Source organism: Crinia signifera, chromosome 8 (assembly GCF_055691185.1).
Source record: "Crinia signifera chromosome 8, ASM5569118v1, whole genome shotgun sequence".
In the NCBI taxonomy this organism is placed as follows: Eukaryota; Metazoa; Chordata; class Amphibia; order Anura; family Myobatrachidae; genus Crinia; species Crinia signifera.
In genome coordinates, this window is record NC_139224.1 from 73,763,113 (window position 1) to 73,786,472 (window position 23,360).

The window sequence follows — 23,360 nt, forward strand, 5'->3', positions numbered from 1 at the left end:
ATCTCACCTACAGCCATACCACATTGGATATGCCCAATCCCGTCTGGTCTTGGAAGCTAAGCAGTGTTGGGCCTGGTTAGTACTTGGGTGGGAGACCACATGGAAACACCAGGTGCTGTAGGTTTTTTCCCATTACTGACAAATTGTTTTTATTCTCTAGCTATTTAAATTGGAAACTTTTTCTTTTTATTGCCAATACAGACATTTGGGAGAGGTCAAACAGACACAATAGCCATCACCAAAAGACTTACCACACTGTTTAGGCCCAATTCCAACTGCTTTTGGCAGCTAAACAGTTTTGAGCCTCTTTAGTAGTTTAATTTGAGAACACCTGCTAATATTATGTCCTGTAGGTCTTTTTACATTACCAACACATGATTTTTTTCAGTAAGCCAATATAGTTAGGAACCTTTTTTATTAGCTTACCTGGTTATAGAAGTAGAAGAGGGCAAAAAAGAGCCGGTATCTCACCTACAGCCATACCACATTGGGTACGCCCAATCTCGTCTGATCTTGGAAGCTAAGCACTGTTGGGCCTGGTTAGTACTTGGGTGGGAGACCACATGGGAACACCAGGTGCTGTAGGTTTTTTCCCATTACTGGCAAATTGTTTTTATTCTCTAGCTATTTAAATTGGAAACTTTTTCTTTTTATTACCAATACAGACATTTGGGAGAGGTCAAACAGACACAATAACCATCACCTAAAGACTTACCACACTGTTTCGGCCCAATTCCAACTGCTTTTGGCAGCTAAACAGTGTTGAGCCTCTTTAGTAGTTTAATTTGAGACCACCTGCTAATATTATGTCCTGTAGATCTTTTTACATTACCAACACATGATTTTTTTCAGTAAGCCAATATAGTTAGGAACCTTTTTATTAGCTTACCTGGTTATAGAAGTAGAAGAGGGCAAAAGAGTGCCTGTATCTTACCTACAGCCATACCACATTGGATATGCCCAATCTCGTCTAATCCTGGAAGCTAAGCAGTGTTGGGCCTGGTTAGTACTTGGGTGGGAGACCACATGGGAACACCAGGTGCTGTAGGTTTTTTCCCATTACTGGCAAATTGTTTTTATTCTCTAGCTATTTAAATTGGAAACTTTTTCTTTTTATGGCCAATACAGACATTTGGGAGAGGTCAAACAGACACAATAGCCATCACCAAAAGACTTACCACACTGTTTCGGCCCAATTCCAACTGCTTTTGGCAGATAAACAGTGTTGAGCCTCTTTAGTAGTTTAATTTGAGACCACCTGCTAATATTATGTCCTGTAGATCTTTTTACATTACCAACACATGATTTTTTTCAGTAAGCCAATATAGTTAGGAACCTTTTTTATTAGCTTACCTGGTTATAGAAGTAGAAGAGGGCAAAAAAGTGCCTGTATCTCACCTACAGCCATACCACATTGTATATGCCCAATCTTGTCCGATCTTGGAAGCTAAGCAGTGTTGGGCCTGGTTAGTACTTGGGTGGGAGACCACATGGGAACACCAGGTGCTGTAGGTTTTTTCCCATTACTGGGCAAATTGTTTTTATTCTCTAGCTATTTAAATTTGAAACTTTTTCTTTTCATTACCAATACAGACATTTGGGAGAGGTCAAACAGACATATAACCATCACCTAAAGACTTACCACACTGTTTCGGCCCAATTCCAACTGCTTTTGCAGCTAAACAGTGTTGAGCCTCTTTAGTAGTTTAATTTGAGACCACCTGCTAATATTATGTCCTGTAGGTCTTTTTACATTACCAACACATGATTTTTTTCAGTAAGCCAAAACAGTTACGAAACTTTTTTATTACCTTACCTGGTTATAGAAGTAGAAGAGGGCAAAAAAGTTCTTGTGTCTCACTTACAGCCATACCACATCGGATACGCCCAATCTTGTCTGATCTTGAAAGCTAAGCAGTGATAGGCCTGGTTAGTACTTAGGTGGGAGACCACATGGGAACCCCAGGTGCTGTATGTTTTTTCGCATTACTGGCAAATTGTTTTTATTCTCTAGCTATTTTAATTGGAAACTTTTTTTTTATTGCCAGTACAGACATTTGGGAGAGGTCAAAAAGACACAATAGCCATCAACTAAAAACTTACCAAACTGTTTCGGCCCATTTCCAACTGCTTTTGGCAGCTAAACAGTGTTGAGCCTCTTTAGTAGTTTAATTTGAGACCACCTGCTAATATTATGTCCTGTAGATCTTTTTACATTACCAACACATGATTTTTTTCAGTAAGCCAATATAGTTAGGAACCTTTTTTATTAGCTTACCTGGTTATAGAAGTAGAAGAGGGCAAAAGAGTGCCTGTATCTTACCTACAGCAATACCACATTGGATACGCCCAATCTCGTCTGATCCTGGAAGCTAAGCAGTGTTGGGCCTGGTTAGTACTTGGGTGGGAGACCACATGGGAACACCAGGTGCTGTAGGTTTTTTCCCATTACTGGCAAATTGTTTTTATTCTCTAGCTATTTAAATTGGAAACTTTTTCTTTTTATGGCCAATACAGACATTTGGGAGAGGTCAAACAGACACAATAGCCATCACCAAAAGACTTACCACACTGTTTCGGCCCAATTCCAACTGCTTTTGGCAGATAAACAGTGTTGAGCCTCTTTAGTAGTTTAATTTGAGACCACCTGCTAATATTATGTCCTGTAGATCTTTTTACATTACCAACACATGATTTTTTTCAGTAAGCCAATATAGTTAGGAACCTTTTTTATTAGCTTACCTGGTTATAGAAGTAGAAGAGGGCAAAAAAGTGCCTGTATCTCACCTACAGCCATACCACATTGTATATGCCCAATCTTGTCCGATCTTGGAAGCTAAGCAGTGTTGGGCCTGGTTAGTACTTGGGTGGGAGACCACATGGGAACACCAGGTGCTGTAGGTTTTTTCCCATTACTGGGCAAATTGTTTTTATTCTCTAGCTATTTAAATTTGAAACTTTTTCTTTTCATTACCAATACAGACATTTGGGAGAGGTCAAACAGACATATAACCATCACCTAAAGACTTACCACACTGTTTCGGCCCAATTCCAACTGCTTTTGCAGCTAAACAGTGTTGAGCCTCTTTAGTAGTTTAATTTGAGACCACCTGCTAATATTATGTCCTGTAGGTCTTTTTACATTACCAACACATGATTTTTTTCAGTAAGCCAAAACAGTTACGAAACTTTTTTATTACCTTACCTGGTTATAGAAGTAGAAGAGGGCAAAAAAGTTCTTGTGTCTCACTTACAGCCATACCACATCGGATACGCCCAATCTTGTCTGATCTTGAAAGCTAAGCAGTGATAGGCCTGGTTAGTACTTAGGTGGGAGACCACATGGGAACCCCAGGTGCTGTATGTTTTTTCGCATTACTGGCAAATTGTTTTTATTCTCTAGCTATTTTAATTGGAAACTTTTTTTTTATTGCCAGTACAGACATTTGGGAGAGGTCAAAAAGACACAATAGCCATCAACTAAAAACTTACCAAACTGTTTCGGCCCATTTCCAACTGCTTTTGGCAGCTAAACAGTGTTGAGCCTCTTTAGTAGTTTAATTTGAGACCACCTGCTAATATTATGTCCTGTAGATCTTTTTACATTACCAACACATGATTTTTTTCAGTAAGCCAATATAGTTAGGAACCTTTTTTATTAGCTTACCTGGTTATAGAAGTAGAAGAGGGCAAAAGAGTGCCTGTATCTTACCTACAGCAATACCACATTGGATACGCCCAATCTCGTCTGATCCTGGAAGCTAAGCAGTGTTGGGCCTGGTTAGTATTTGGGTGGGAGACCACATGGGAACACCAGGTGCTGTAGGTTTTTTCCCATTACTGGTAAATTGTTTTTATTCTCTAGCTATTTAAATTGGAAACTTTTTCTTTTTATGGCCAATACAGACATTTGGGAGAGGTCAAACAGACACAATAGCCATCACCAAAAGACTTACCACACTGTTTCGGCCCAATTCCAACTGCTTTTGGCAGCTAAACAGTGTTGAGCCTCTTTAGTAGTTTAATTTGAGACCACCTGCTAATATTATGTCCTGTAGGTCTTTTTACATTACCAACACATGATTTTTTTCAGTAAGCCAATATAGTTAGGAACCTTTTTTATTAGCTTACCTGGTTATAGAAGTAGAAGAGGGCAAAAAAGTGCCTGTATCTCACCTACAGCCATACCACATTGGATATGCCCAATCTCGTCTGATCTTGGAAGCTAAGCAGTGTTGGGCCTGGTTAGTACTTGGTTGGGCGACCACATGGGATCACCAGGTGCTGTAGGTTTTTTCCCATTACTGGCAAATTGTTTTTATTCTCTAGCTATTTAAATTGGAAACTTTTTCTTTTCATTACCAATACAGACATTTGGGAGAGGTCAAACAGACATATAACCATCACCTAAAGACTTACCACACTGTTTCGGCCCAATTCCAACTGCTTTTGCAGCTAAACAGTGTTGAGCCTCTTTAGTAGTTTATTTGAGACCACCTGCTAATATTATGTCCTGTAGGTCTTTTTACATTACCAACACATGATTTTTTTCAGTAAGCCAAAACAGTTACGAAACTTTTTTATTACCTTACCTGGTTATAGAAGTAGAAGAGGGCAAAAAAGTGCCTGTATCTCACCTACAGCCATACCACATTGGATACGCCCAATCTCGTCTGATCTTGGAAGCTAAGCAGTGTTGGGCCTGGTTAGTACTTGGGTGGGAGACCACATTGGATCACCAGGTGCTGTAGGTTTTTTCCCATTACTGGCAAATTGTTTTTATTCTCTAGCTATTTAAATTGGAAACTTTTTCTTTTTATTGCCAATACAGACATTTGGGAGAGGTCAAACAGACACAATAGCCATCAGCTAAAGACTTACCACACTGTTTCGGCCCAATTCCAACTGCTTTTGGCAGCTAAACAGTGTTGAGCCTCTTTAGTAGTTTAATTTGAGACCACCTGCTAATATTATGTCCTGTAGATCTTTTTACATTACCAACACATGATTTTTTTCAGTAAGCCAATATAGTTAGGAACCTTTTTTATTAGCTTACCTGGTTATAGAAGTAGAAGAGGGCAAAAGAGTGCCTGTGTCTCACCTACAGCCATACCACATTGGATACGCCCAATCCCGTCTGATCTTGGAAGCTAAGCAGTGTTGGGCCTGGTTAGTACTTGGTTGGGAGACCACATGGAAACACCAGGTGCTGTAGGTTTTTTCCCATTACTGGCAAATTGTTTTTATTCTCTAGCTATTTAAATTGGAAACTTTTTCTTTTTATTACCAATACAGACATTTGGGAGAGGTCAAACAGACACAACAGCCTTCAACTAAAAACTTACCAAACTTTTTCGCCCCAATTCCAACTGCTTTTGGCAGCTAAACAGTGTTGAGCCTCTTTAGTAGTTTAATTTGAGACCACCTGCTAATATTATGTCCTGTAGATCTTTTTACATTACCAACACATGATTTTTTTCAGTAAGCCAATATAGTTAGGAACCTTTTTTATTAGCTTACCTGGTTATAGAAGTAGAAGATGGCAAAAGAGTGCCTGTATCTCACCTACAGCCATACCACATTGGATATGCCCAATCCCGTCTGATCTTGGAAGCTAAGCAGTGTTGGGCCTGGTTAGTACTTGGGTGGGAGACCACATGGAAACACCAGGTGCTGTAGGTTTTTTCCCATTACTGACAAATTGTTTTTATTCTCTAGCTATTTAAATTGGAAACTTTTTCTTTTTATTGCCAATACAGACATTTGGGAGAGGTCAAACAGACACAATAGCCATCACCAAAAGACTTACCACACTGTTTAGGCCCAATTCCAACTGCTTTTGGCAGCTAAACAGTTTTGAGCCTCTTTAGTAGTTTAATTTGAGAACACCTGCTAATATTATGTCCTGTAGGTCTTTTTACATTACCAACACATGATTTTTTTCAGTAAGCCAATATAGTTAGGAACCTTTTTTATTAGCTTACCTGGTTATAGAAGTAGAAGAGGGCAAAAGAGTGCCTGTATCTCACCTACAGCCATACCACATTGGATACGCCCAATCCCGTCTGATCTTGGAAGCTAAGCAGTGTTGGGCCTGGTTAGTACTTGGTTGGGAGACCACATGGAAACACCAGGTGCTGTTGGTTTTTTCCCATTACTGGCAAATTGTTTTTATTCTCTAGCTATTTAAATTGGAAACTTTTTCTTTTTATTGCCAATACAGACATTTGGGAGAGGTCAAACAGACACAATAGCCATCACCAAAAGACTTACCACACTGTTTCGGCCCTATTCCAACTGTTTTTGGCAGCTAAACAGTGTTGAGCCTCTTTAGTAGTTTAATTTGAGACCACCTGCTAATATTATGTCCTGTAGATCTTTTTACATTACCAACACATGATTTTTTTCAGTAAGCCAATATCGTTAGGAACCTTTTTATTAGCTTACCTGGTTATAGAAGTAGAAGAGGGCAAAAGAGTGCCTGTATCTTACCTACAGCCATACCACATTGGATACGCCCAATCTCGTCTGATCCTGGAAGCTAAGCAGTGTTGGGCCTGGTTAGTACTTGGGTGGGAGACCACATGGGAACACCAGGTGCTGTAGGTTTTTTTCCCATTACTGGCAAATTGTTTTTATTCTCTAGCTATTTAAATTGGAAACTTTTTCTTTTTATGGCCAATACAGACATTTGGGAGAGGTCAAACAGACACAATAGCCATCACCAAAAGACTTACGACACTGTTTCGGCCCAATTCCAACTGCTTTTGGCAGCTAAACAGTGTTGAGCCTCTTTAGTAGTTTAATTTGAGACCACCTGCTAATATTAAGTCCTGTAGATCTTTTTACATTACCAACACATGATTTTTTTCAGTATGCCAATATAGTTAGGAACCTTTTTTATTAGCTTACCTGGTTATAGAAGTAGAAGAGGGCAAAAAAGTGCCTGTATCTCACCTACAGCCATACCACATTGTATACGCCCAATCTTGTCCGATCTTGGAAGCTAAGCAGTGTTGGGCCTGGTTAGTACTTGGGTGGGAGACCACATGGGAACACCAGGTGCTGTAGGTTTTTTCCCATTACTGGGCAAATTGTTTTTATTCTCTAGCTATTTAAATTTGAAACTTTTTCTTTTCATTACCAATACAGACATTTGGGAGAGGTCAAACAGACATATAACCATCACCTAAAGACTTACCACACTGTTTCGGCCCAATTCCAACTGCTTTTGCAGCTAAACAGTGTTGAGCCTCTTTAGTAGTTTAATTTGAGACCACCTGCTAATATTATGTCCTGTAGGTCTTTTTACATTACCAACACATGATTTTTTTCAGTAAGCCAAAACAGTTACGAAACATTTTTATTACCTTACCTGGTTATAGAAGTAGAAGAGGGCAAAAAAAGTGCCTGTGTCTCACTTACAGCCATACCACATTGGATACGCCCAATCTTGTCTGATCTTGGAAGCTAAGCAGTGATGGGTCTGGTTAGTACTTTGGTGGGAGACGACATGGGAACACCAGGTGCTGTTTGTTTTTTCCCATTACTGGCAAATTGTTTTTATTCTCTAGCTATTTAAATTGGAAACTTTTTTCTTATTGCCAGTTCAGACATTAGGGAGAGGTCAAACAGACACAATAGCCATCAACTAAAAACTTACCAAACTGTTTCGGCCCTATTCCAACTGCTTTTGGCAGCTAAACAGTGTTGAGCCTCTTTAGTAGTTTAATTTGAGACCACCTGCTAATATTATGTCCTGTAGATCTTTTTACATTACCAACACATGATTTTTTTCAGTAAGCCAATATAGTTAGGAACCTTTTTTATTAGCTTACCTGGTTATAGAAGTAGAAGAGGGCAAAAGAGTGCCTTTATCTCACCTACAGCCATACCACATTGGATACGCCCAATCCCGTCTGATCTTGGAAGCTAAGCAGTGTTGGGCCTGGTTAGTACTTGGTTGGGAGACCACATGGAAACACCAGGTGCTGTAGGTTTTTTTCCCATTACTGGCAAATTGTTTTTATTCTCTAGCTATTTAAATTGGAAACTTTTTCTTTTTATTGCCAATACAGACATTTGGGAGAGGTCAAACAGACACAATAGCCATCACCAAAAGACTTACCACACTGTTTCGGCCCAATTCCAACTGCTTTTGGCAGCTAAACAGTGTTGAGCCTCTTTAGTAGTTTAATTAAAGACCACCTGCTAATGTTATATCCTGTATATCTTTTTACATTACCAACACATGATTTTTTTCAGTAAGCCAATATAGTTAGGAACCTTTTTATTAGCTTACCTGGTTATAGAAGTAGAAGAGGGCAAAAGAGTGCCTGTATCTTACCTACAGCCATACCACATTGGATACGCCCAATCTCGTCTGATCTTGGAAGCTAAGCAGTGTTGGGCCTGGTTAGTACTTGGGTGGGAAACCACATGGGAACACCAGGTGCTGTAGGTTTTTTCCCATTACTGGCAAATTGTTTTTATTCTCTAGCTATTTAAATTGGAAACTTTTTCTTTTTATGGCCAATACAGACATTTGGGAGAGGTCAAACAGACATATAACCATCACCTAAAGACTTACCACACTGTTTCAGCCCAATTCCAACTGCTTTTGCAGCTAAACAGTGTTGAGCCTCTTTAGTAGTATAATTTGAGACCACCTGATAATATTATGTCCTGTAGGTCTTTTTACATTACCAACACATGACTTTTTTCAGTAAGCCAAAACAGTTACGAAACTTTTTTATTACCTTACCTGGTTATAGAAGTAGAAGAGGGCAAAAAAGTTCCTGTGTCTCACTTACAGCCATACCATATTGGATACGCCCAATCTCGTCTGATCTTGGAAGCTAAGCAGTGATGGGCCTGGTTAGTTCTTGGGTGGGAGACCACATGGGAACACCAGGTGCTGTATGTTTTTTTCCCATTACTGGCAAATTGTTTTTATTCTCTAGCTATTTAAATTGGAAACTTTTTTTTTATTGCCAGTACAGACATTTGGGAGAGGTCAAACAGACACAATAGCCATCAACTAAAAACTTACCAAACTTTTTCGGCCCAATTCCAACTGCTTTTGGCAGCTAAACAGTGTTGAGCCTCTTTAGTAGTTTAATTTGAGACCACCTGCTAATATTATGTCCTGTAGATCTTTTTACATTACCAACACATGATTTTTTTCAGTAAGCCAATATAGTTAGGAACCTTTTTTATTAGCTTACCTGGTTATAGAAGTAGAAGATGGCAAAAGAGTGCCTGTATCTCACCTACAGCCATACCACATTGGATACGCCCAATCCCGTCTGATCTTGGAAGCTAAGCAGTGTTGGGCCTGGTTAGTACTTCGGTGGGAGACCACATGGAAACACCAGGTGCTGTAGGTTTTTTTCCCATTACTGACAAATTGTTTTTATTCTCTAGCTATTTAAATTGGAAACTTTTTCTTTTTATTGCCAATACAGACATTTGGGAGAGGTCAAACAGACACAATAGCCATCACCAAAAGACTTACCACACTGTTTAGGCCCAATTCCAACTGCTTTTGGCAGCTAAACAGTTTTGAGCCTCTTTAGTAGTTTAATTTGAGACCACCTGCTAATATTATGTCCTGTAGGTCTTTTTACATTACCAACACATGATTTTTTTCAGTAAGCCAATATAGTTAGGAACCTTTTTTATTAGCTTACCTGGTTATAGAAGTAGAAGAGGGCAAAAAAGAGCCGGTATCTCACCTACAGCCATACCACATTGGGTACGCCCAATCTCGTCTGATCTTGGAAGCTAAGCACTGTTGGGCCTGGTTAGTACTTTGGTGGGAGACCACATGGGAACACCAGGTGCTGTAGGTTTTTTCCCATTACTGGCAAATTGTTTTTATTCTCTAGCTATTTAAATTGGAAACTTTTTCTTTTTATTACCAATACAGACATTTGGGAGAGGTCAAACAGACACAATAACCATCACCTAAAGACTTACCACACTGTTTCGGCCCAATTCCAATTGCTTTTGGCAGCTAAACAGTGTTGAGCCTCTTTAGTAGTTTAATTTGAGACCACCTGCTAATATTATGTCCTGTAGATCTTTTTACATTACCAACACATGATTTTTTTCAGTAAGCCAATATAGTTAGGAACCTTTTTTATTAGCTTACCTGGTTATAGAAGTAGAAGAGGGCAAAAAAGAGCCGGTGTCTCACCTACAGCCATACCACATTGGATACGCCCAATCTCGTCTGATACTGGAAGCTAAGCAGTGTTGGGCCTGGTTAGTACTTGGGTGGGAGACCACATGGGAACACCAGGTGCTGTAGGTTTTTTCCCATTACTGGCAAATTGTTTTTATTCTCTAGCTATTTAAATTGGAAACTTTTTCTTTTTATGGCCAATACAGACATTTGGGAGAGGTCAAACATACACAATAGCCATCACCTAAAGACTTACCACACTGTTTCGGTCCAATTCCAACTGCTTTTGGCAGCTAAACAGTGTTGAGCCTCTTTAGTAGTTTAATTTGAGACCACCTGCTAATATTATGTCCTGTAGGTCTTTTTACATTACCAACACATGATTTTTTTTAGTAAGCCAAAACAGTTAGGAAACTTTTTTATTAGCTTACCTGGTTATAGAAGTAGAAGAGGGCAAAAAAGTGCCTGTATCTCACCTACAGCCATACCACATTGGATACGCCCAATCTCTTCCGATCTTGGAAGCTAAGCAGTGTTGGGCCTGGTTAGTACTTGGGTGGGAGACCACATGGGAACACCAGGTGCTGTAGGTTTTTTCCCGTTACTGGCAAATTCTTTTTATTCTCTAGCTATTTAAATTGGAAACTTTTTTTTTATTGCCAGTCCAGACATTTGGGAGAGGTCAAACAGACACAATAACCATCACCTAAAGACTTACCACACTGTTTCGGCCCAATTCCAACTGCTTTTGGCAGCTAAACAGTGTTGAGCCTCTTTAGTAGTTTTATTTGAGACCACCTGCTAACATCATGTCCTGTAGGTCTTTTTACATTACCAACACATGATTTTTTTCAGTAAGCCAATACAGTTAGGCAACTTTTTTATTAGCTTACCTGGTTATAGAAGTAGAAGAGGGCAAAAAAGTGCTTGAATCTCACCTACAGCCATAGCATATTGGATACGCCCAATCTCGTCCGATCTTGGAAGCTAAGCAGTGTTGGGCCTGGTTAGTACTTGGGTGGGAGACCACATGGGAACACCAGGTGCTGTAGGTTTTTTCTTATTACTGGCAAATTGTTTTTATTCTCTAGCTATTTAAATTGGAAACTTTTTCTTTTTATTGCCAATACAGACATTTGGGAGAGGTCAAACAGACACAATAGCCATCACCTAAAGACTTACCACACTGTTTAGGCCCAATTCCAACTGCTTATTGCAGCTAAACAGTGTTGAGCCTCTTTAGTAGTTTAATTTGAGACCACCTGCTAATATCATGTCCTGTAGGTCTTTTTACATTACCAACACATGATTTTTTTCAGTAAGCCAATACAGTTAGGAAACTTTTTTATTAGCTTACCTGGTTTTAGAAGTAGGAGAGGGCAAAAAACTGCCTGTATCTCACCTACAGCCATACCACTTTGGATACGCTTGATCTTGGAAGCTAAGCAGTGTTGGGCCTGGTTAGTACTTGGGTGGGAGACCACATTGGAACACCAGGTGCTGTAGGTTTTTTCCCATTACTGGCAAATTGTTTTTATTCTCTAGCTATTTAAATTGGAAACTTTTTTTTTATTGCCAGTACAGACATTTGGGAGAGGTGAAACAGACACAATAGCCATCACCTAAAAACTTACCACACTGTTTAGGCCCAATTCCAGCTGCTTTTGGCAGCTAAACAGTGTTGAGCCTCTTTAGTAGTTTCATTTGAGACCACCTGCTAATATCATGTCCTGTAGGTCTTTTTACATTACCAACACATGCTTTTTTTCTTTAAGCCAAAACAGTTAGGAAACTTTTTTATTAGCTTACCTGGTTATAGAAGTAGAAGAGGGCAAAAAAGCGCCTATATCCCACCTACAGCCATACCACATTGGATGCGCCCAATCTCGTCCAATCTTGGAAGCTAAGCAGTGTTGGGCCTGGTTAGTACTTGGGTGGGAGACCACATGGGAACACCAGGTGCTGTAGGTTTTTTCCCATTACTGGCAAATTGTTTTTATTCTCTAGCTATTTAAATTGGAAACTTTTTATTTTTATTGCCAATACAGACATTTGGGAGAGGTCAAACATACACAATAGCCATCACCTAAAGACTTACCACACTGTTTCGGTCCAATTCCAACTGCTTTTGGCAGCTAAACAGTGTTGAGCCTCTTTAGTAGTTTAATTTGAGACCACCTGCTAATATTATGTCCTGTAGGTCTTTTTACATTACCAACACATGATTTTTTTCAGTAAGCCAAAACAGTTAGGAAACTTTTTTATTACCTTACCTGGTTATAGAAGTAGAAGAGGGCAAAAAAGTGCCTATATCTCACCTACTGCCATACCACATTGGATACGCCCAATCTTGTCTGATCTTGGAAGCTAAGCAGTGTTGGGCCTGGTTAGTACTTGGGTGGGAGACCACATGGGAACACCATGTGCTGTTGGTTTTTTCTCATTACTGGCAAATTGTTTTTATTCACTAGCTATTTAAATTGGAAACTTTTTATTTTTATTGCCAATACAGACATTTGGGAGAGGTCAAACAGACACAATAACAATCACTTAAAAACTTACCACACTGTTTAGGCCCAATTCCAACTGCTTTTGGCATCTAAACATTGTTGAGCCTCTTTAGTAGTTTAATTTGAGACCACCTGCTTATATCATGTCTTGTAGGTCTTTTTACATTACCAACACATGATTTTTTTTTCAGTAAGCCAAAACAGTTAGGGAACTTTTTTATTAGCTTACCTGGTTATAGAAGTAGAAGAGGGCAAAAAAGTGCTTGAATCTCACCTACAGCCATAGCACATTGGATACGCCCAATCTCGTCCGATCTTGGAAGCTAAGCAGTGTTGGGCCTGGTTAGTACTTGGGTGGGAGACCACATTGGAACACCAAGTGCTGTAGGTTTTTTCCCATTACTGGCAAATTGTTTTTATTCTCTAGCTATTTAAATTGGAAACTTTTTTTTTATTGCCAGTACAGACATTTGGGAGAGGTGAAACAGACACAATAGCCATCACCTAAAAACTTACTACACTGTTTAGGCCCAATTCCAGCTGCTTTTGGCAGCTACACAGTGTTTAGCCTCTTTAGTAGTTTCATTTGAGACCACCTGCTAATATCATGTCGTGTAGGTCTTTTTACATTACCAACACATGATTTTTTTCTGTAAGCCAAAACAGTTAGGAAACTTTTTTATTAGCTTACCTGGTTATAGAAGTAGAAGAGGGCAAAAAAGCGCCTATATCCCACCTACAGCCATACCACATTGGATGCGCCCAATCTCGTCCGATCTTGGAAACTAAGCAGTGTTGGGCCTGGTTAGTACTTGGGTGGGAGACCACATGGGAACACCAGGTGCTGTAGGTTTTTTCCCATTACTGGCAAATTGTTTTTATTCTCTAGCTATTTAAATTGGAAACTTTTTCTTTTTATTGCCAATACAGACATTTGGGAGAGGTCAAACAGACACAATAGCCATCACTTAAAAACTTACCACACTGTTTAGGCCCAATTCCAACTGCTTTTGGCAGCTAAACATTGTTGAGCCTCTTTAGTAGTTTAATTTGAGACCACCTGCTTATATCATGTCTTGTAGGTCTTTTTACATTACCAACACATGATTTTTTTTCAGTAAGCCAAAACAGTTAGGGAACTTTTTTATTAGCTTACCTGGTTATAGAAGTAGAAGAGGGCAAAAAAGTGCTTGAATCTCACCTACAGCCATAGCACATTGGATACGCCCAATCTCGTCCGATCTTGGAAGCTAAGCAGTGTTGGGCCTGGTTAGTACTTGGGTGGGAGACCACATTGGAACACCAGGTGCTGTAGGTTTTTTCCCATTACTGGCAAATTGTTTTTATTCTCTAGCTATTTAAATTGGAAACTTTTTTTTTATTGCCAGTACAGACATTTGGGAGAGGTGAAACAGACACAATAGCCATCACCAAAAAACTTACTACACTGTTTAGGCCCAATTCCAGCTGCTTTTGGCAGCTAAACAGTGTTTAGCCTCTTTAGTAGTTTCATTTGAGACCACCTGCTAATATCATGTCGTGTAGGTCTTTTTACATTACCAACACATGATTTTTTTCTGTAAGCCAAAACATTTAGGAAACTTTTTTATTAGCTTACCTGGTTATAGAAGTAGAAGAGGGCAAAAAAGCGCCTATATCCTACCTACAGCCATACCACATTGGATACGCCCAATCTCGTCTGATCTTGGAAGCTAAGCAGTGTTGGGCTTGGTTAGTACTTGGGTGGGAGACCACATGGGAACACCATGTGCTGTTGGTTTTTTCTCATTACTGGCAAATTGTTTTTATTCACTAGCTATTTAAATTGGAAACTTTTTATTTTTATTGCCAATACAGACATTTGGGAGAGGTCAAACAGACACAATAACAATCACTTAAAAACTTACCACACTGTTTCGGCCCAATTCCAACTGCTTTTGGCAGCTAAACAGTGTTGAGCCTCTTTAGTAGTTTAATTTGAGACCACCTGCTAATATTATGTCCTGTAGGTCTTTTTACATTACCAACACATGATTTTTTTCAGTAAGCCAATATAGTTAGGACATTTTTTTTATTAGCTTACCTGGTTATAGAAGTAGAAGAGGGCAAAAAAGTGCCTGTATCTCACCTACAGCCATACCACATTGGATATGCCAAATCTCATCTGATCTTGGAAGCTAAGCAGTGTTGGGCCTGGTTAGTACTTGGGTGGGAGACCACATGGGAACACCAGGTGCTGTAGGTTTTTTCCCATTACTGGCAAATTGTTTTTATTCTCTAGCTATTTAAATTGGAAACTTTTTATTTTTATTGCCAATACAGACATTTGGGAGAGGTCAAACAGACACAATAGCCATCTCCTAAAGACTTACCACACTGTTTAGGCCCAATTCCAACTGCTTTTGGCAGCTAAACAGTGTTGAGCCTCTTTAGTAGTTTAATTTGAGACCACCTGCTAATATTATGACCTGTAGGTCTTTTTACATTACCAATACATGATTTTTTTCAGTAAGCCAATATAGTTAGGAACCTTTTTTATTAGCTTACCTGGTTATAGAAGTAGAAGAGGGCAAAAAAGTGCCTGTATCTCACATACAGCCATACCACATTGGATACGCCCAATCTCGTCTGATCTTGGAAGCTAAGCAGTGTTGGGCCTGGTTAGTACTTGGGTGGGAGACCACATGGGAACACCAGGTGCTGTAGGTTTTTTCCCATTACTGGCAAATTGTTTTTATTCTCTAGCTATTTAAATTGGAAACTTTTTCTTTTTATTGCCAATACAGACATTTGGGAGAGGTCAAACAGACACAATAGCCATCACCTAAAGACTTACCACACTGTTTCGGCCCAATTCCAACTGCTTTTGGCAGCAAAACAGTGTTCAGCCTCTTTAGTAGTTTAATTTGAGACCACCTGCTAATATTATGTCCTGTAGGTCTTTTTACATTACCAACACATGATTTTTTTCAGTAAGCCAAAACAGTTGGGAAACTTTTTTATTACCTTACCTGGTTATAGAAGTAGAAGAGGGCAAAAAAGTGCCTGTATCTCACCTACAGCCATACCACATTGGATACGCCCAATCTTGTCTGATCTTGGAAGCTATGCAGTGTTGGGCCTGGTTAGTGCTTGGGTGGGAGACCACATGGGAACACCATGTGCTGTTGGTTTTTTCTCATTACTGGCAAATAGTTTTTATTCACTAGCTATTTAAATTGGAAACTTTTTATTTTTATTGCCAATACAGACATTTGGGAGAGGTCAAACAGACACAATAACAATCACTTAAAAACTTACCACACTGTTTCGGCCCAATTCCAACTGCTTTTGGCAGCTAAACAGTGTTGAGCCTCTTTAGTAGTTTAATTTGAGACCACCTGCTAATATTATGTCCTGTAGGTCTTTTTACATTACCAACACATGATTTTTTTCAGTAAGCCAATATAGTTAGGACATTTTTTTTATTAGCTTACCTGGTTATAGAAGTAGAAGAGGGCAAAAAAGTGCCTGTATCTCACCTACAGCCATACCACATTGGATATGCCAAATCTCATCTGATCTTGGAAGCTAAGCAGTGTTGGGCCTGGTTAGTACTTGGGTGGGAGACCACATGGGAACACCAGGTGCTGTAGGTTTTTTCCCATTACTGGCAAATTGTTTTTATTCTCTAGCTATTTAAATTGGAAACTTTTTATTTTTATTGCCAATACAGACATTTGGGAGAGGTCAAACAGACACAATAGCCATCTCCTAAAGACTTACCACACTGTTTAGGCCCAATTCCAACTGCTTTTGGCAGCTAAACAGTGTTGAGCCTCTTTAGTAGTTTAATTTGAGACCACCTGCTAATATTATGACCTGTAGGTCTTTTTACATTACCAATACATGATTTTTTTCAGTAAGCCAATATAGTTAGGAACCTTTTTTATTAGCTTACCTGGTTATAGAAGTAGAAGAGGGCAAAAAAGTGCCTGTATCTCACATACAGCCATACCACATTGGATACGCCCAATCTCGTCTGATCTTGGAAGCTAAGCAGTGTTGGGCCTGGTTAGTACTTGGGTGGGAGACCACATGGGAACACCAGGTGCTGTAGGTTTTTTCCCATTACTGGCAAATTGTTTTTATTCTCTAGCTATTTAAATTGGAAACTTTTTCTTTTTATTGCCAATACAGACATTTGGGAGAGGTCAAACAGACACAATAGCCATCACCTAAAGACTTACCACACTGTTTCGGCCCAATTCCAACTGCTTTTGGCAGCAAAACAGTGTTCAGCCTCTTTAGTAGTTTAATTTGAGACCACCTGCTAATATTATGTCCTGTAGGTCTTTTTACATTACCAACACATGATTTTTTTCAGTAAGCCAAAACAGTTGGGAAACTTTTTTATTACCTTACCTGGTTATAGAAGTAGAAGAGGGCAAAAAAGTGCCTGTATCTCACCTACAGCCATACCACATTGGATACGCCCAATCTTGTCTGATCTTGGAAGCTATGCAGTGTTGGGCCTGGTTAGTGCTTGGGTGGGAGACCACATGGGAACACCATGTGCTGTTGTTTTTTTCTCATTACTGGCAAATAGTTTTTATTCACTAGCTATTTAAATTGGAAACTTTTTATTTTTATTGCCAATACAGACATTTGGGAGAGGTCAAACAGACACAATAACAATCACTTAAAAACTTACCACACTGTTTCGGCCCAATTCCAACTGCTTTTGGCAGCTAAACAGTGTTGAGCCTCTTTAGTAGTTTAATTTGAGACCACCTGCTAATATTATGTCCTGTAGGTCTTTTTACATTACCAACACATGATTTTTTTCAGTAAGCCAATATAGTTAGGACATTTTTTTTATTAGCTTACCTGGTTATAGAAGTAGAAGAGGGCAAAAAAGTGCCTGTATCTCACCTACAGCCATACCACATTGGATATGCCAAATCTGGTCTGATCTTGGAAGCTAAGCAGTGTTGGGCCTGGTTAGTACTTGGGTGGGAGACCACATGGGAACACCAGGTGCTGTAGGCTTTTTCCCATTACTGGCAAATTGTTTTTATTCTCTAGCTATTTAAATTGGAAACTTTTTATTTTTATTGCCAATACAGACATTTGGGAGAGGTCAAACAGACACAATAGCCATCTCCTAAAGACTTACCACACTGTTTAGGCCCAATTCCAACTGCTTTTTGCAGCTAAACAGTGTTGAGCCTCTTTAGTAGTTTCATTTGAGACCACCTGCTAATATTATGACCTGTAGGTCTTTTTACATTACCAATACATGATTTTTTTCAGTAAGCCAATATAGTTAGGAACCTTTTTTATTAGCTTACCTGGTTATAGAAGTAGAAGAGGGCAAAAAAGTGCCTGTATCTCACATACAGCCATACCACATTGGATACGCCCAATCTCGTCTGATCTTGGAAGCTAAGCAGTGTTGGGCCTGGTTAGTACTTGGGTGGGAGACCACATGGGAACACCAGGTGCTGTAGGTTTTTTCCCATTACTGGCAAATTGTTTTTATTCTCTAGCTATTTAAATTGGAAACTTTTTCTTTTTATTGCCAATACAGACATTTGGGAGAGGTCAAACAGACACAATAGCCATCACCTAAAGACTTACCACACTGTTTCGGCCCAATTCCAACTGCTTTTGGCAGCAAAACAGTGTTCAGCCTCTTTAGTAGTTTAATTTGAGACCACCTGCTAATATTATGTCCTGTAGGTCTTTTTACATTACCAACACATGATTTTTTTCAGTAAGCCAAAACAGTTGGGAAACTTTTTTATTACCTTACCTGGTTATAGAAGTAGAAGAGGGCAAAAAAGTGCCTGTATCTCACCTACAGCCATACCACATTGGATACGCCCAATCTTGTCTGATCTTGGAAGCTATGCAGTGTTGGGCCTGGTTAGTGCTTGGGTGGGAGACCACATGGGAACACCATGTGCTGTTGTTTTTTTCTCATTACTGGCAAATAGTTTTTATTCACTAGCTATTTAAATTGGAAACTTTTTATTTTTATTGCCAATACAGACATTTGGGAGAGGTCAAACAGACACAATAACAATCACTTAAAAACTTACCACACTGTTTCGGCCCAATTCCAACTGCTTTTGGCAGCTAAACAGTGTTGAGCCTCTTTAGTAGTTTAATTTGAGACCACCTGCTAATATTATGTCCTGTAGGTCTTTTTACATTACCAACACATGATTTTTTTCAGTAAGCCAATATAGTTAGGACATTTTTTTTATTAGCTTACCTGGTTATAGAAGTAGAAGAGGGCAAAAAAGTGCCTGTATCTCACCTACAGCCATACCACATTGGATATGCCAAATCTGGTCTGATCTTGGAAGCTAAGCAGTGTTGGGCCTGGTTAGTACTTGGGTGGGAGACCACATGGGAACACCAGGTGCTGTAGGCTTTTTCCCATTACTGGCAAATTGTTTTTATTCTCTAGCTATTTAAATTGGAAACTTTTTATTTTTATTGCCAATACAGACATTTGGGAGAGGTCAAACAGACACAATAGCCATCTCCTAAAGACTTACCACACTGTTTAGGCCCAATTCCAACTGCTTTTTGCAGCTAAACAGTGTTGAGCCTCTTTAGTAGTTTCATTTGAGACCACCTGCTAATATTATGACCTGTAGGTCTTTTTACATTACCAATACATGATTTTTTTCAGTAAGCCAATATAGTTAGGAACCTTTTTTATTAGCTTACCTGGTTATAGAAGTAGAAGAGGGCAAAAAAGTGCCTGTATCTCACTTACAGCCATACCACATTGGATACGCCCAATCTCGTCTGATCTTGGAAGCTAAGCAGTGTTGGGCCTGGTTAGTACTTGGGTGGGAGACCACATGGGAACACCAGGTGCTGTAGGTTTTTTCCCATTACTGGCAAATTGTTTTTATTCTCTAGCTATTTAAATTGGAAACTTTTTCTTTTTATTACCAATATAGACATTTGGGAGAGGTCAAACAGACACAATAACCATCACCTAAAGACTTACCACACTATTTCGGAACAATTCCAACTGCTTTTGGCAGCTAAACAGTGTTGAGCCTCTTTAGTAGTTTAATTTGAGACCACCTGCTAATATTATGTCCTGTAGGTCTTTTTACATTACCAACACATGATTTTTTTCAGTAAGCCAATATAGTTAGGAACCTTTTTTATTAGCTTACCTGGTTATAGAAGTAGAAGAGGGCAAACAAGTGCCTGTATCTCACCTACAGCCATACCACATTGGATACGCCCAATCTTGGAAGCTAAGCAGTGTTGGGCCTGGTTAGACTTGGGTGGGCGACCACATGCCACATGGGAACACCAGGTGCTGTAGATTTTTTCCCATTACTGGCTAATTGTTTTTATTCTCTAGCTATTTAAAGTGGAAACTTTTTCTTTTTATTGCCAATACAGACATTTGGTAGAGGTCAAACAGACACAATAGCCATCACCTAAAGACTTACCACACTGTTTCGGCCCAATTCCAACTGCTTTTGGCAGCTAAACAGTGTTGAGCCTCTTTAGTAGTTTAATTTGAGACCACCTGCTAATATTATGTCCTGTAGGTCTTTTTACATTACCAACACATGATTTTTTTCAGTAAGCCAATATATTTTGGAACCTTTTTTATTAGCTTACCTGGTTATAGAAGTAGAAGAGGGCAAAAAAGTGCCTGTGTCTCACCTACAGCCATACCACATTGGATACGCCCAATCTCGTCTGATCTTGGAAGCTAAGCAGTGTTGGGGCTGGTTAGTACTTGGGTGGGAGACCACGTGGGAACACCAGGTGCTGTAGGTTTTTTCCCATTACTGGCAAATTGTTTTTATTCTCTAGCTATTTAAATTGGAAACTTTTTATTTTTATTGCCAATACAGACATTTGGGAGAGGTCAAACAGACACAATAGCCATCACCTAAAGACTTACCACACTGTTTAGGCCCAATTCCAACTGCTTTTGGCAGCTAAACAGTGTTGAGCCTCTTTAGTAGTTTAATTTGAGACCACCTGCTTATATCATGTAGTGTAGGTCTTTTTACATTACCAACACATGATTTTTTTCAGTAAGCCAAAACAGTTAGGAAACTTTTTTATTAGCTTACCTGGTTATAGAAGTAGAAGAGGGCAAAAAAGTGCCTGTATCTCACCTACTGCCATACCACATTGGATACGCCCAATCTCGTCCGATCTTGGAAGCTAAGCAGTGTTGGGCCTGGTTAGTACTTGGGTGGGAGACCACATGGGAACACCAGGTGCTGTAGGTTTTTTCCCATTACTGGCAAATTGTTTTTATTCTCTAGCTATTTAAATTGGAAACTTTTTTTTTATTGCCAGTCCAGACATTTGGGAGAGGTCAAACAGACACAATAACCATCACCTAAAGACTTACCACACTGTTTCGGCCCAATTCCAACTGCTTTTGGCAGCTAAACATTGTTGAGCCTCTTTAGTAGTTTAATTTGAGACCACCTGCTTATATCATGTCTTGTAGGTCTTTTTACATTACCAACACATGATTTTTTTCAGTAAGCCAATACAGTTAGGAAACTTTTTTATTAGCTTACCTGGTTTTAGAAGTAGAAGAGGGCAAATAACTGCCTGTATCTCACCTACAGCCATACTACTTTGGATACGCCTGATCTTGGAAGCTAAGCAGTGTTGGGCCTGGTTAGTACTTGGGTGGGAGACCACATTGGAACACCAGGAGCTGTAGGTTTTTTCCCATTACTGGCAAATTGTTTTTATTCTCTAGCTATTTAAATTGGAAACTTTTTTTTTATTGCCAGTACAGACATTTGGGAGAGGTGAAACAGACACAATAGCCATCACCTAAAAACTTACCACACTGTTTAGGCCCAATTCCAACTGCTTTTGGCAGCTAAACATTGTTGAGCCTCTTTAGTAGTTTAATTTGAGACCACCTGCTTATATCATGTCTTGTAGGTCTTTTTACATTACCAACACATGATTTTTTTTCAGTAAGCCAAAACAGTTAGGGAACTTTTTTATTAGCTTACCTGGTTATAGAAGTAGAAGAGGGCAAAAAAGTGCTTGAGTCTCACCTACAGCCATAGCATATTGGATACGCCCAATCTCGTCCGATCTTGGAAGCTAAGCAGTGTTGGGCCTGGTTAGTACTTGGGTGGGAGACCACATGGGAACACCAGGTGCTGTAGGTTTTTTCCCGTTACTGGCAAATTCTTTTTATTCTCTAGCTATTTAAATTGGAAACTTTTTTTTTATTGCCAGTCCAGACATTTGGGAGAGGTCAAACAGACACAATAACCATCACCTAAAGACTTACCACACTGTTTCGGCCCAATTCCAACTGCTTTTGGCAGCTAAACAGTGTTGAGCCTCTTTAGTAGTTTTATTTGAGACCACCTGCTAACATCATGTCCTGTAGGTCTTTTTACATTACCAACACATGATTTTTTTCAGTAAGCCAATACAGTTAGGCAACTTTTTTATTAGCTTACCTGGTTATAGAAGTAGAAGAGGGCAAAAAAGTGCTTGAATCTCACCTACAGCCATAGCATATTGGATACGCCCAATCTCGTCCGATCTTGGAAGCTAAGCAGTGTTGGGCCTGGTTAGTACTTGGGTGGGAGACCACATGGGAACACCAGGTGCTGTAGGTTTTTTCTTATTACTGGCAAATTGTTTTTATTCTCTAGCTATTTAAATTGGAAACTTTTTCTTTTTATTGCCAATACAGACATTTGGGAGAGGTCAAACAGACACAATAGCCATCACCTAAAGACTTACCACACTGTTTAGGCCCAATTCCAACTGCTTATTGCAGCTAAACAGTGTTGAGCCTCTTTAGTAGTTTAATTTGAGACCACCTGCTAATATCATGTCCTGTAGGTCTTTTTACATTACCAACACATGATTTTTTTCAGTAAGCCAATACAGTTAGGAAACTTTTTTATTAGCTTACCTGGTTTTAGAAGTAGGAGAGGGCAAAAAACTGCCTGTATCTCACCTACAGCCATACCACTTTGGATACGCTTGATCTTGGAAGCTAAGCAGTGTTGGGCCTGGTTAGTACTTGGGTGGGAGACCACATTGGAACACCAGGTGCTGTAGGTTTTTTCCCATTACTGGCAAATTGTTTTTATTCTCTAGCTATTTAAATTGGAAACTTTTTTTTTATTGCCAGTACAGACATTTGGGAGAGGTGAAACAGACACAATAGCCATCACCTAAAAACTTACCACACTGTTTAGGCCCAATTCCAGCTGCTTTTGGCAGCTAAACAGTGTTGAGCCTCTTTAGTAGTTTCATTTGAGACCACCTGCTAATATCATGTCCTGTAGGTCTTTTTACATTACCAACACATGCTTTTTTTCTTTAAGCCAAAACAGTTAGGAAACTTTTTTATTAGCTTACCTGGTTATAGAAGTAGAAGAGGGCAAAAAAGCGCCTATATCCCACCTACAGCCATACCACATTGGATGCGCCCAATCTCGTCCAATCTTGGAAGCTAAGCAGTGTTGGGCCTGGTTAGTACTTGGGTGGGAGACCACATGGGAACACCAGGTGCTGTAGGTTTTTTCCCATTACTGGCAAATTGTTTTTATTCTCTAGCTATTTAAATTGGAAACTTTTTATTTTTATTGCCAATACAGACATTTGGGAGAGGT

At 39.4% G+C, this 23,360-nt stretch overlaps 40 non-coding genes and 10 pseudogenes across 40 annotated transcripts; all 50 read left to right on the plus strand.

Moving 5' to 3' along the window:
- The first annotated feature begins 5 nt into the window (after positions 1-5).
- Positions 6-124, plus strand: LOC146033386 (5S ribosomal RNA). The gene has a single exon (XR_014458795.1). It is a non-coding gene; the product is annotated as a 5S ribosomal RNA (ribosomal RNA).
- A 345-nt stretch (positions 125-469) lies between these two features.
- LOC146032023 (5S ribosomal RNA) lies at positions 470-588 on the plus strand. Its single transcript, XR_014457472.1, has one exon. It is a non-coding gene; the product is annotated as a 5S ribosomal RNA (ribosomal RNA).
- A 344-nt stretch (positions 589-932) lies between these two features.
- Positions 933-1,051, plus strand: LOC146027408 (5S ribosomal RNA). The gene has a single exon (XR_014454811.1). It is a non-coding gene; the product is annotated as a 5S ribosomal RNA (ribosomal RNA).
- A 345-nt stretch (positions 1,052-1,396) lies between these two features.
- LOC146033105 (5S ribosomal RNA) lies at positions 1,397-1,515 on the plus strand. The gene has a single exon (XR_014458516.1). It is a non-coding gene; the product is annotated as a 5S ribosomal RNA (ribosomal RNA).
- Positions 1,516-1,859: 344 nt separating this feature from the next.
- LOC146029041 (5S ribosomal RNA) lies at positions 1,860-1,978 on the plus strand (annotated as a pseudogene).
- A 343-nt stretch (positions 1,979-2,321) lies between these two features.
- Positions 2,322-2,440, plus strand: LOC146033509 (5S ribosomal RNA). The gene has a single exon (XR_014458917.1). It is a non-coding gene; the product is annotated as a 5S ribosomal RNA (ribosomal RNA).
- Positions 2,441-2,785: 345 nt separating this feature from the next.
- LOC146033107 (5S ribosomal RNA) lies at positions 2,786-2,904 on the plus strand. Its single transcript, XR_014458518.1, has one exon. It is a non-coding gene; the product is annotated as a 5S ribosomal RNA (ribosomal RNA).
- Positions 2,905-3,248: 344 nt separating this feature from the next.
- LOC146029043 (5S ribosomal RNA) lies at positions 3,249-3,367 on the plus strand (annotated as a pseudogene).
- A 343-nt stretch (positions 3,368-3,710) lies between these two features.
- On the plus strand, positions 3,711-3,829 carry LOC146034727 (5S ribosomal RNA). Its single transcript, XR_014460131.1, has one exon. It is a non-coding gene; the product is annotated as a 5S ribosomal RNA (ribosomal RNA).
- A 345-nt stretch (positions 3,830-4,174) lies between these two features.
- Positions 4,175-4,293, plus strand: LOC146034172 (5S ribosomal RNA). Its single transcript, XR_014459578.1, has one exon. It is a non-coding gene; the product is annotated as a 5S ribosomal RNA (ribosomal RNA).
- Positions 4,294-4,635: 342 nt separating this feature from the next.
- On the plus strand, positions 4,636-4,754 carry LOC146033952 (5S ribosomal RNA). The gene has a single exon (XR_014459360.1). It is a non-coding gene; the product is annotated as a 5S ribosomal RNA (ribosomal RNA).
- A 345-nt stretch (positions 4,755-5,099) lies between these two features.
- LOC146031438 (5S ribosomal RNA) lies at positions 5,100-5,218 on the plus strand. Its single transcript, XR_014456905.1, has one exon. It is a non-coding gene; the product is annotated as a 5S ribosomal RNA (ribosomal RNA).
- Positions 5,219-5,563: 345 nt separating this feature from the next.
- Positions 5,564-5,682, plus strand: LOC146031993 (5S ribosomal RNA). The gene has a single exon (XR_014457443.1). It is a non-coding gene; the product is annotated as a 5S ribosomal RNA (ribosomal RNA).
- A 345-nt stretch (positions 5,683-6,027) lies between these two features.
- On the plus strand, positions 6,028-6,146 carry LOC146033002 (5S ribosomal RNA). The gene has a single exon (XR_014458412.1). It is a non-coding gene; the product is annotated as a 5S ribosomal RNA (ribosomal RNA).
- A 344-nt stretch (positions 6,147-6,490) lies between these two features.
- On the plus strand, positions 6,491-6,609 carry LOC146032400 (5S ribosomal RNA). Its single transcript, XR_014457837.1, has one exon. It is a non-coding gene; the product is annotated as a 5S ribosomal RNA (ribosomal RNA).
- A 346-nt stretch (positions 6,610-6,955) lies between these two features.
- Positions 6,956-7,074, plus strand: LOC146032013 (5S ribosomal RNA). Its single transcript, XR_014457462.1, has one exon. It is a non-coding gene; the product is annotated as a 5S ribosomal RNA (ribosomal RNA).
- Positions 7,075-7,419: 345 nt separating this feature from the next.
- LOC146029059 (5S ribosomal RNA) lies at positions 7,420-7,538 on the plus strand (annotated as a pseudogene).
- A 343-nt stretch (positions 7,539-7,881) lies between these two features.
- On the plus strand, positions 7,882-8,000 carry LOC146031439 (5S ribosomal RNA). The gene has a single exon (XR_014456906.1). It is a non-coding gene; the product is annotated as a 5S ribosomal RNA (ribosomal RNA).
- Positions 8,001-8,345: 345 nt separating this feature from the next.
- LOC146030949 (5S ribosomal RNA) lies at positions 8,346-8,464 on the plus strand. The gene has a single exon (XR_014456430.1). It is a non-coding gene; the product is annotated as a 5S ribosomal RNA (ribosomal RNA).
- Positions 8,465-8,807: 343 nt separating this feature from the next.
- On the plus strand, positions 8,808-8,926 carry LOC146034948 (5S ribosomal RNA). The gene has a single exon (XR_014460352.1). It is a non-coding gene; the product is annotated as a 5S ribosomal RNA (ribosomal RNA).
- A 344-nt stretch (positions 8,927-9,270) lies between these two features.
- On the plus strand, positions 9,271-9,389 carry LOC146031470 (5S ribosomal RNA). The gene has a single exon (XR_014456937.1). It is a non-coding gene; the product is annotated as a 5S ribosomal RNA (ribosomal RNA).
- Positions 9,390-9,735: 346 nt separating this feature from the next.
- On the plus strand, positions 9,736-9,854 carry LOC146032398 (5S ribosomal RNA). The gene has a single exon (XR_014457835.1). It is a non-coding gene; the product is annotated as a 5S ribosomal RNA (ribosomal RNA).
- Positions 9,855-10,199: 345 nt separating this feature from the next.
- LOC146034327 (5S ribosomal RNA) lies at positions 10,200-10,318 on the plus strand. The gene has a single exon (XR_014459733.1). It is a non-coding gene; the product is annotated as a 5S ribosomal RNA (ribosomal RNA).
- A 345-nt stretch (positions 10,319-10,663) lies between these two features.
- Positions 10,664-10,782, plus strand: LOC146030494 (5S ribosomal RNA). The gene has a single exon (XR_014455987.1). It is a non-coding gene; the product is annotated as a 5S ribosomal RNA (ribosomal RNA).
- A 343-nt stretch (positions 10,783-11,125) lies between these two features.
- On the plus strand, positions 11,126-11,244 carry LOC146033188 (5S ribosomal RNA). The gene has a single exon (XR_014458597.1). It is a non-coding gene; the product is annotated as a 5S ribosomal RNA (ribosomal RNA).
- Positions 11,245-11,589: 345 nt separating this feature from the next.
- On the plus strand, positions 11,590-11,698 carry LOC146029480 (5S ribosomal RNA; annotated as a pseudogene).
- Positions 11,699-12,041: 343 nt separating this feature from the next.
- Positions 12,042-12,160, plus strand: LOC146031660 (5S ribosomal RNA). Its single transcript, XR_014457122.1, has one exon. It is a non-coding gene; the product is annotated as a 5S ribosomal RNA (ribosomal RNA).
- Positions 12,161-12,505: 345 nt separating this feature from the next.
- On the plus strand, positions 12,506-12,624 carry LOC146028010 (5S ribosomal RNA; annotated as a pseudogene).
- A 347-nt stretch (positions 12,625-12,971) lies between these two features.
- On the plus strand, positions 12,972-13,090 carry LOC146035152 (5S ribosomal RNA). Its single transcript, XR_014460555.1, has one exon. It is a non-coding gene; the product is annotated as a 5S ribosomal RNA (ribosomal RNA).
- A 343-nt stretch (positions 13,091-13,433) lies between these two features.
- LOC146031357 (5S ribosomal RNA) lies at positions 13,434-13,552 on the plus strand. The gene has a single exon (XR_014456824.1). It is a non-coding gene; the product is annotated as a 5S ribosomal RNA (ribosomal RNA).
- Positions 13,553-13,898: 346 nt separating this feature from the next.
- Positions 13,899-14,017, plus strand: LOC146033538 (5S ribosomal RNA). The gene has a single exon (XR_014458947.1). It is a non-coding gene; the product is annotated as a 5S ribosomal RNA (ribosomal RNA).
- A 343-nt stretch (positions 14,018-14,360) lies between these two features.
- Positions 14,361-14,479, plus strand: LOC146033299 (5S ribosomal RNA). The gene has a single exon (XR_014458708.1). It is a non-coding gene; the product is annotated as a 5S ribosomal RNA (ribosomal RNA).
- A 346-nt stretch (positions 14,480-14,825) lies between these two features.
- Positions 14,826-14,944, plus strand: LOC146032445 (5S ribosomal RNA). Its single transcript, XR_014457879.1, has one exon. It is a non-coding gene; the product is annotated as a 5S ribosomal RNA (ribosomal RNA).
- Positions 14,945-15,289: 345 nt separating this feature from the next.
- LOC146031583 (5S ribosomal RNA) lies at positions 15,290-15,408 on the plus strand. Its single transcript, XR_014457047.1, has one exon. It is a non-coding gene; the product is annotated as a 5S ribosomal RNA (ribosomal RNA).
- Positions 15,409-15,753: 345 nt separating this feature from the next.
- On the plus strand, positions 15,754-15,872 carry LOC146029060 (5S ribosomal RNA; annotated as a pseudogene).
- A 346-nt stretch (positions 15,873-16,218) lies between these two features.
- LOC146032446 (5S ribosomal RNA) lies at positions 16,219-16,337 on the plus strand. Its single transcript, XR_014457880.1, has one exon. It is a non-coding gene; the product is annotated as a 5S ribosomal RNA (ribosomal RNA).
- Positions 16,338-16,682: 345 nt separating this feature from the next.
- On the plus strand, positions 16,683-16,801 carry LOC146031585 (5S ribosomal RNA). The gene has a single exon (XR_014457048.1). It is a non-coding gene; the product is annotated as a 5S ribosomal RNA (ribosomal RNA).
- Positions 16,802-17,146: 345 nt separating this feature from the next.
- On the plus strand, positions 17,147-17,265 carry LOC146029242 (5S ribosomal RNA; annotated as a pseudogene).
- A 346-nt stretch (positions 17,266-17,611) lies between these two features.
- On the plus strand, positions 17,612-17,730 carry LOC146027734 (5S ribosomal RNA). The gene has a single exon (XR_014455121.1). It is a non-coding gene; the product is annotated as a 5S ribosomal RNA (ribosomal RNA).
- Positions 17,731-18,075: 345 nt separating this feature from the next.
- LOC146031587 (5S ribosomal RNA) lies at positions 18,076-18,194 on the plus strand. The gene has a single exon (XR_014457050.1). It is a non-coding gene; the product is annotated as a 5S ribosomal RNA (ribosomal RNA).
- Positions 18,195-18,539: 345 nt separating this feature from the next.
- Positions 18,540-18,658, plus strand: LOC146029243 (5S ribosomal RNA; annotated as a pseudogene).
- A 346-nt stretch (positions 18,659-19,004) lies between these two features.
- Positions 19,005-19,123, plus strand: LOC146027735 (5S ribosomal RNA). Its single transcript, XR_014455122.1, has one exon. It is a non-coding gene; the product is annotated as a 5S ribosomal RNA (ribosomal RNA).
- Positions 19,124-19,468: 345 nt separating this feature from the next.
- On the plus strand, positions 19,469-19,587 carry LOC146030863 (5S ribosomal RNA). The gene has a single exon (XR_014456345.1). It is a non-coding gene; the product is annotated as a 5S ribosomal RNA (ribosomal RNA).
- An 805-nt stretch (positions 19,588-20,392) lies between these two features.
- LOC146033232 (5S ribosomal RNA) lies at positions 20,393-20,511 on the plus strand. Its single transcript, XR_014458641.1, has one exon. It is a non-coding gene; the product is annotated as a 5S ribosomal RNA (ribosomal RNA).
- A 345-nt stretch (positions 20,512-20,856) lies between these two features.
- LOC146031066 (5S ribosomal RNA) lies at positions 20,857-20,975 on the plus strand. Its single transcript, XR_014456544.1, has one exon. It is a non-coding gene; the product is annotated as a 5S ribosomal RNA (ribosomal RNA).
- A 343-nt stretch (positions 20,976-21,318) lies between these two features.
- LOC146029644 (5S ribosomal RNA) lies at positions 21,319-21,427 on the plus strand (annotated as a pseudogene).
- Positions 21,428-21,771: 344 nt separating this feature from the next.
- LOC146033189 (5S ribosomal RNA) lies at positions 21,772-21,890 on the plus strand. Its single transcript, XR_014458598.1, has one exon. It is a non-coding gene; the product is annotated as a 5S ribosomal RNA (ribosomal RNA).
- A 343-nt stretch (positions 21,891-22,233) lies between these two features.
- On the plus strand, positions 22,234-22,352 carry LOC146033190 (5S ribosomal RNA). Its single transcript, XR_014458599.1, has one exon. It is a non-coding gene; the product is annotated as a 5S ribosomal RNA (ribosomal RNA).
- A 345-nt stretch (positions 22,353-22,697) lies between these two features.
- On the plus strand, positions 22,698-22,806 carry LOC146029481 (5S ribosomal RNA; annotated as a pseudogene).
- A 343-nt stretch (positions 22,807-23,149) lies between these two features.
- Positions 23,150-23,268, plus strand: LOC146031661 (5S ribosomal RNA). Its single transcript, XR_014457123.1, has one exon. It is a non-coding gene; the product is annotated as a 5S ribosomal RNA (ribosomal RNA).
- The last annotated feature ends 92 nt before the right edge of the window (positions 23,269-23,360 follow it).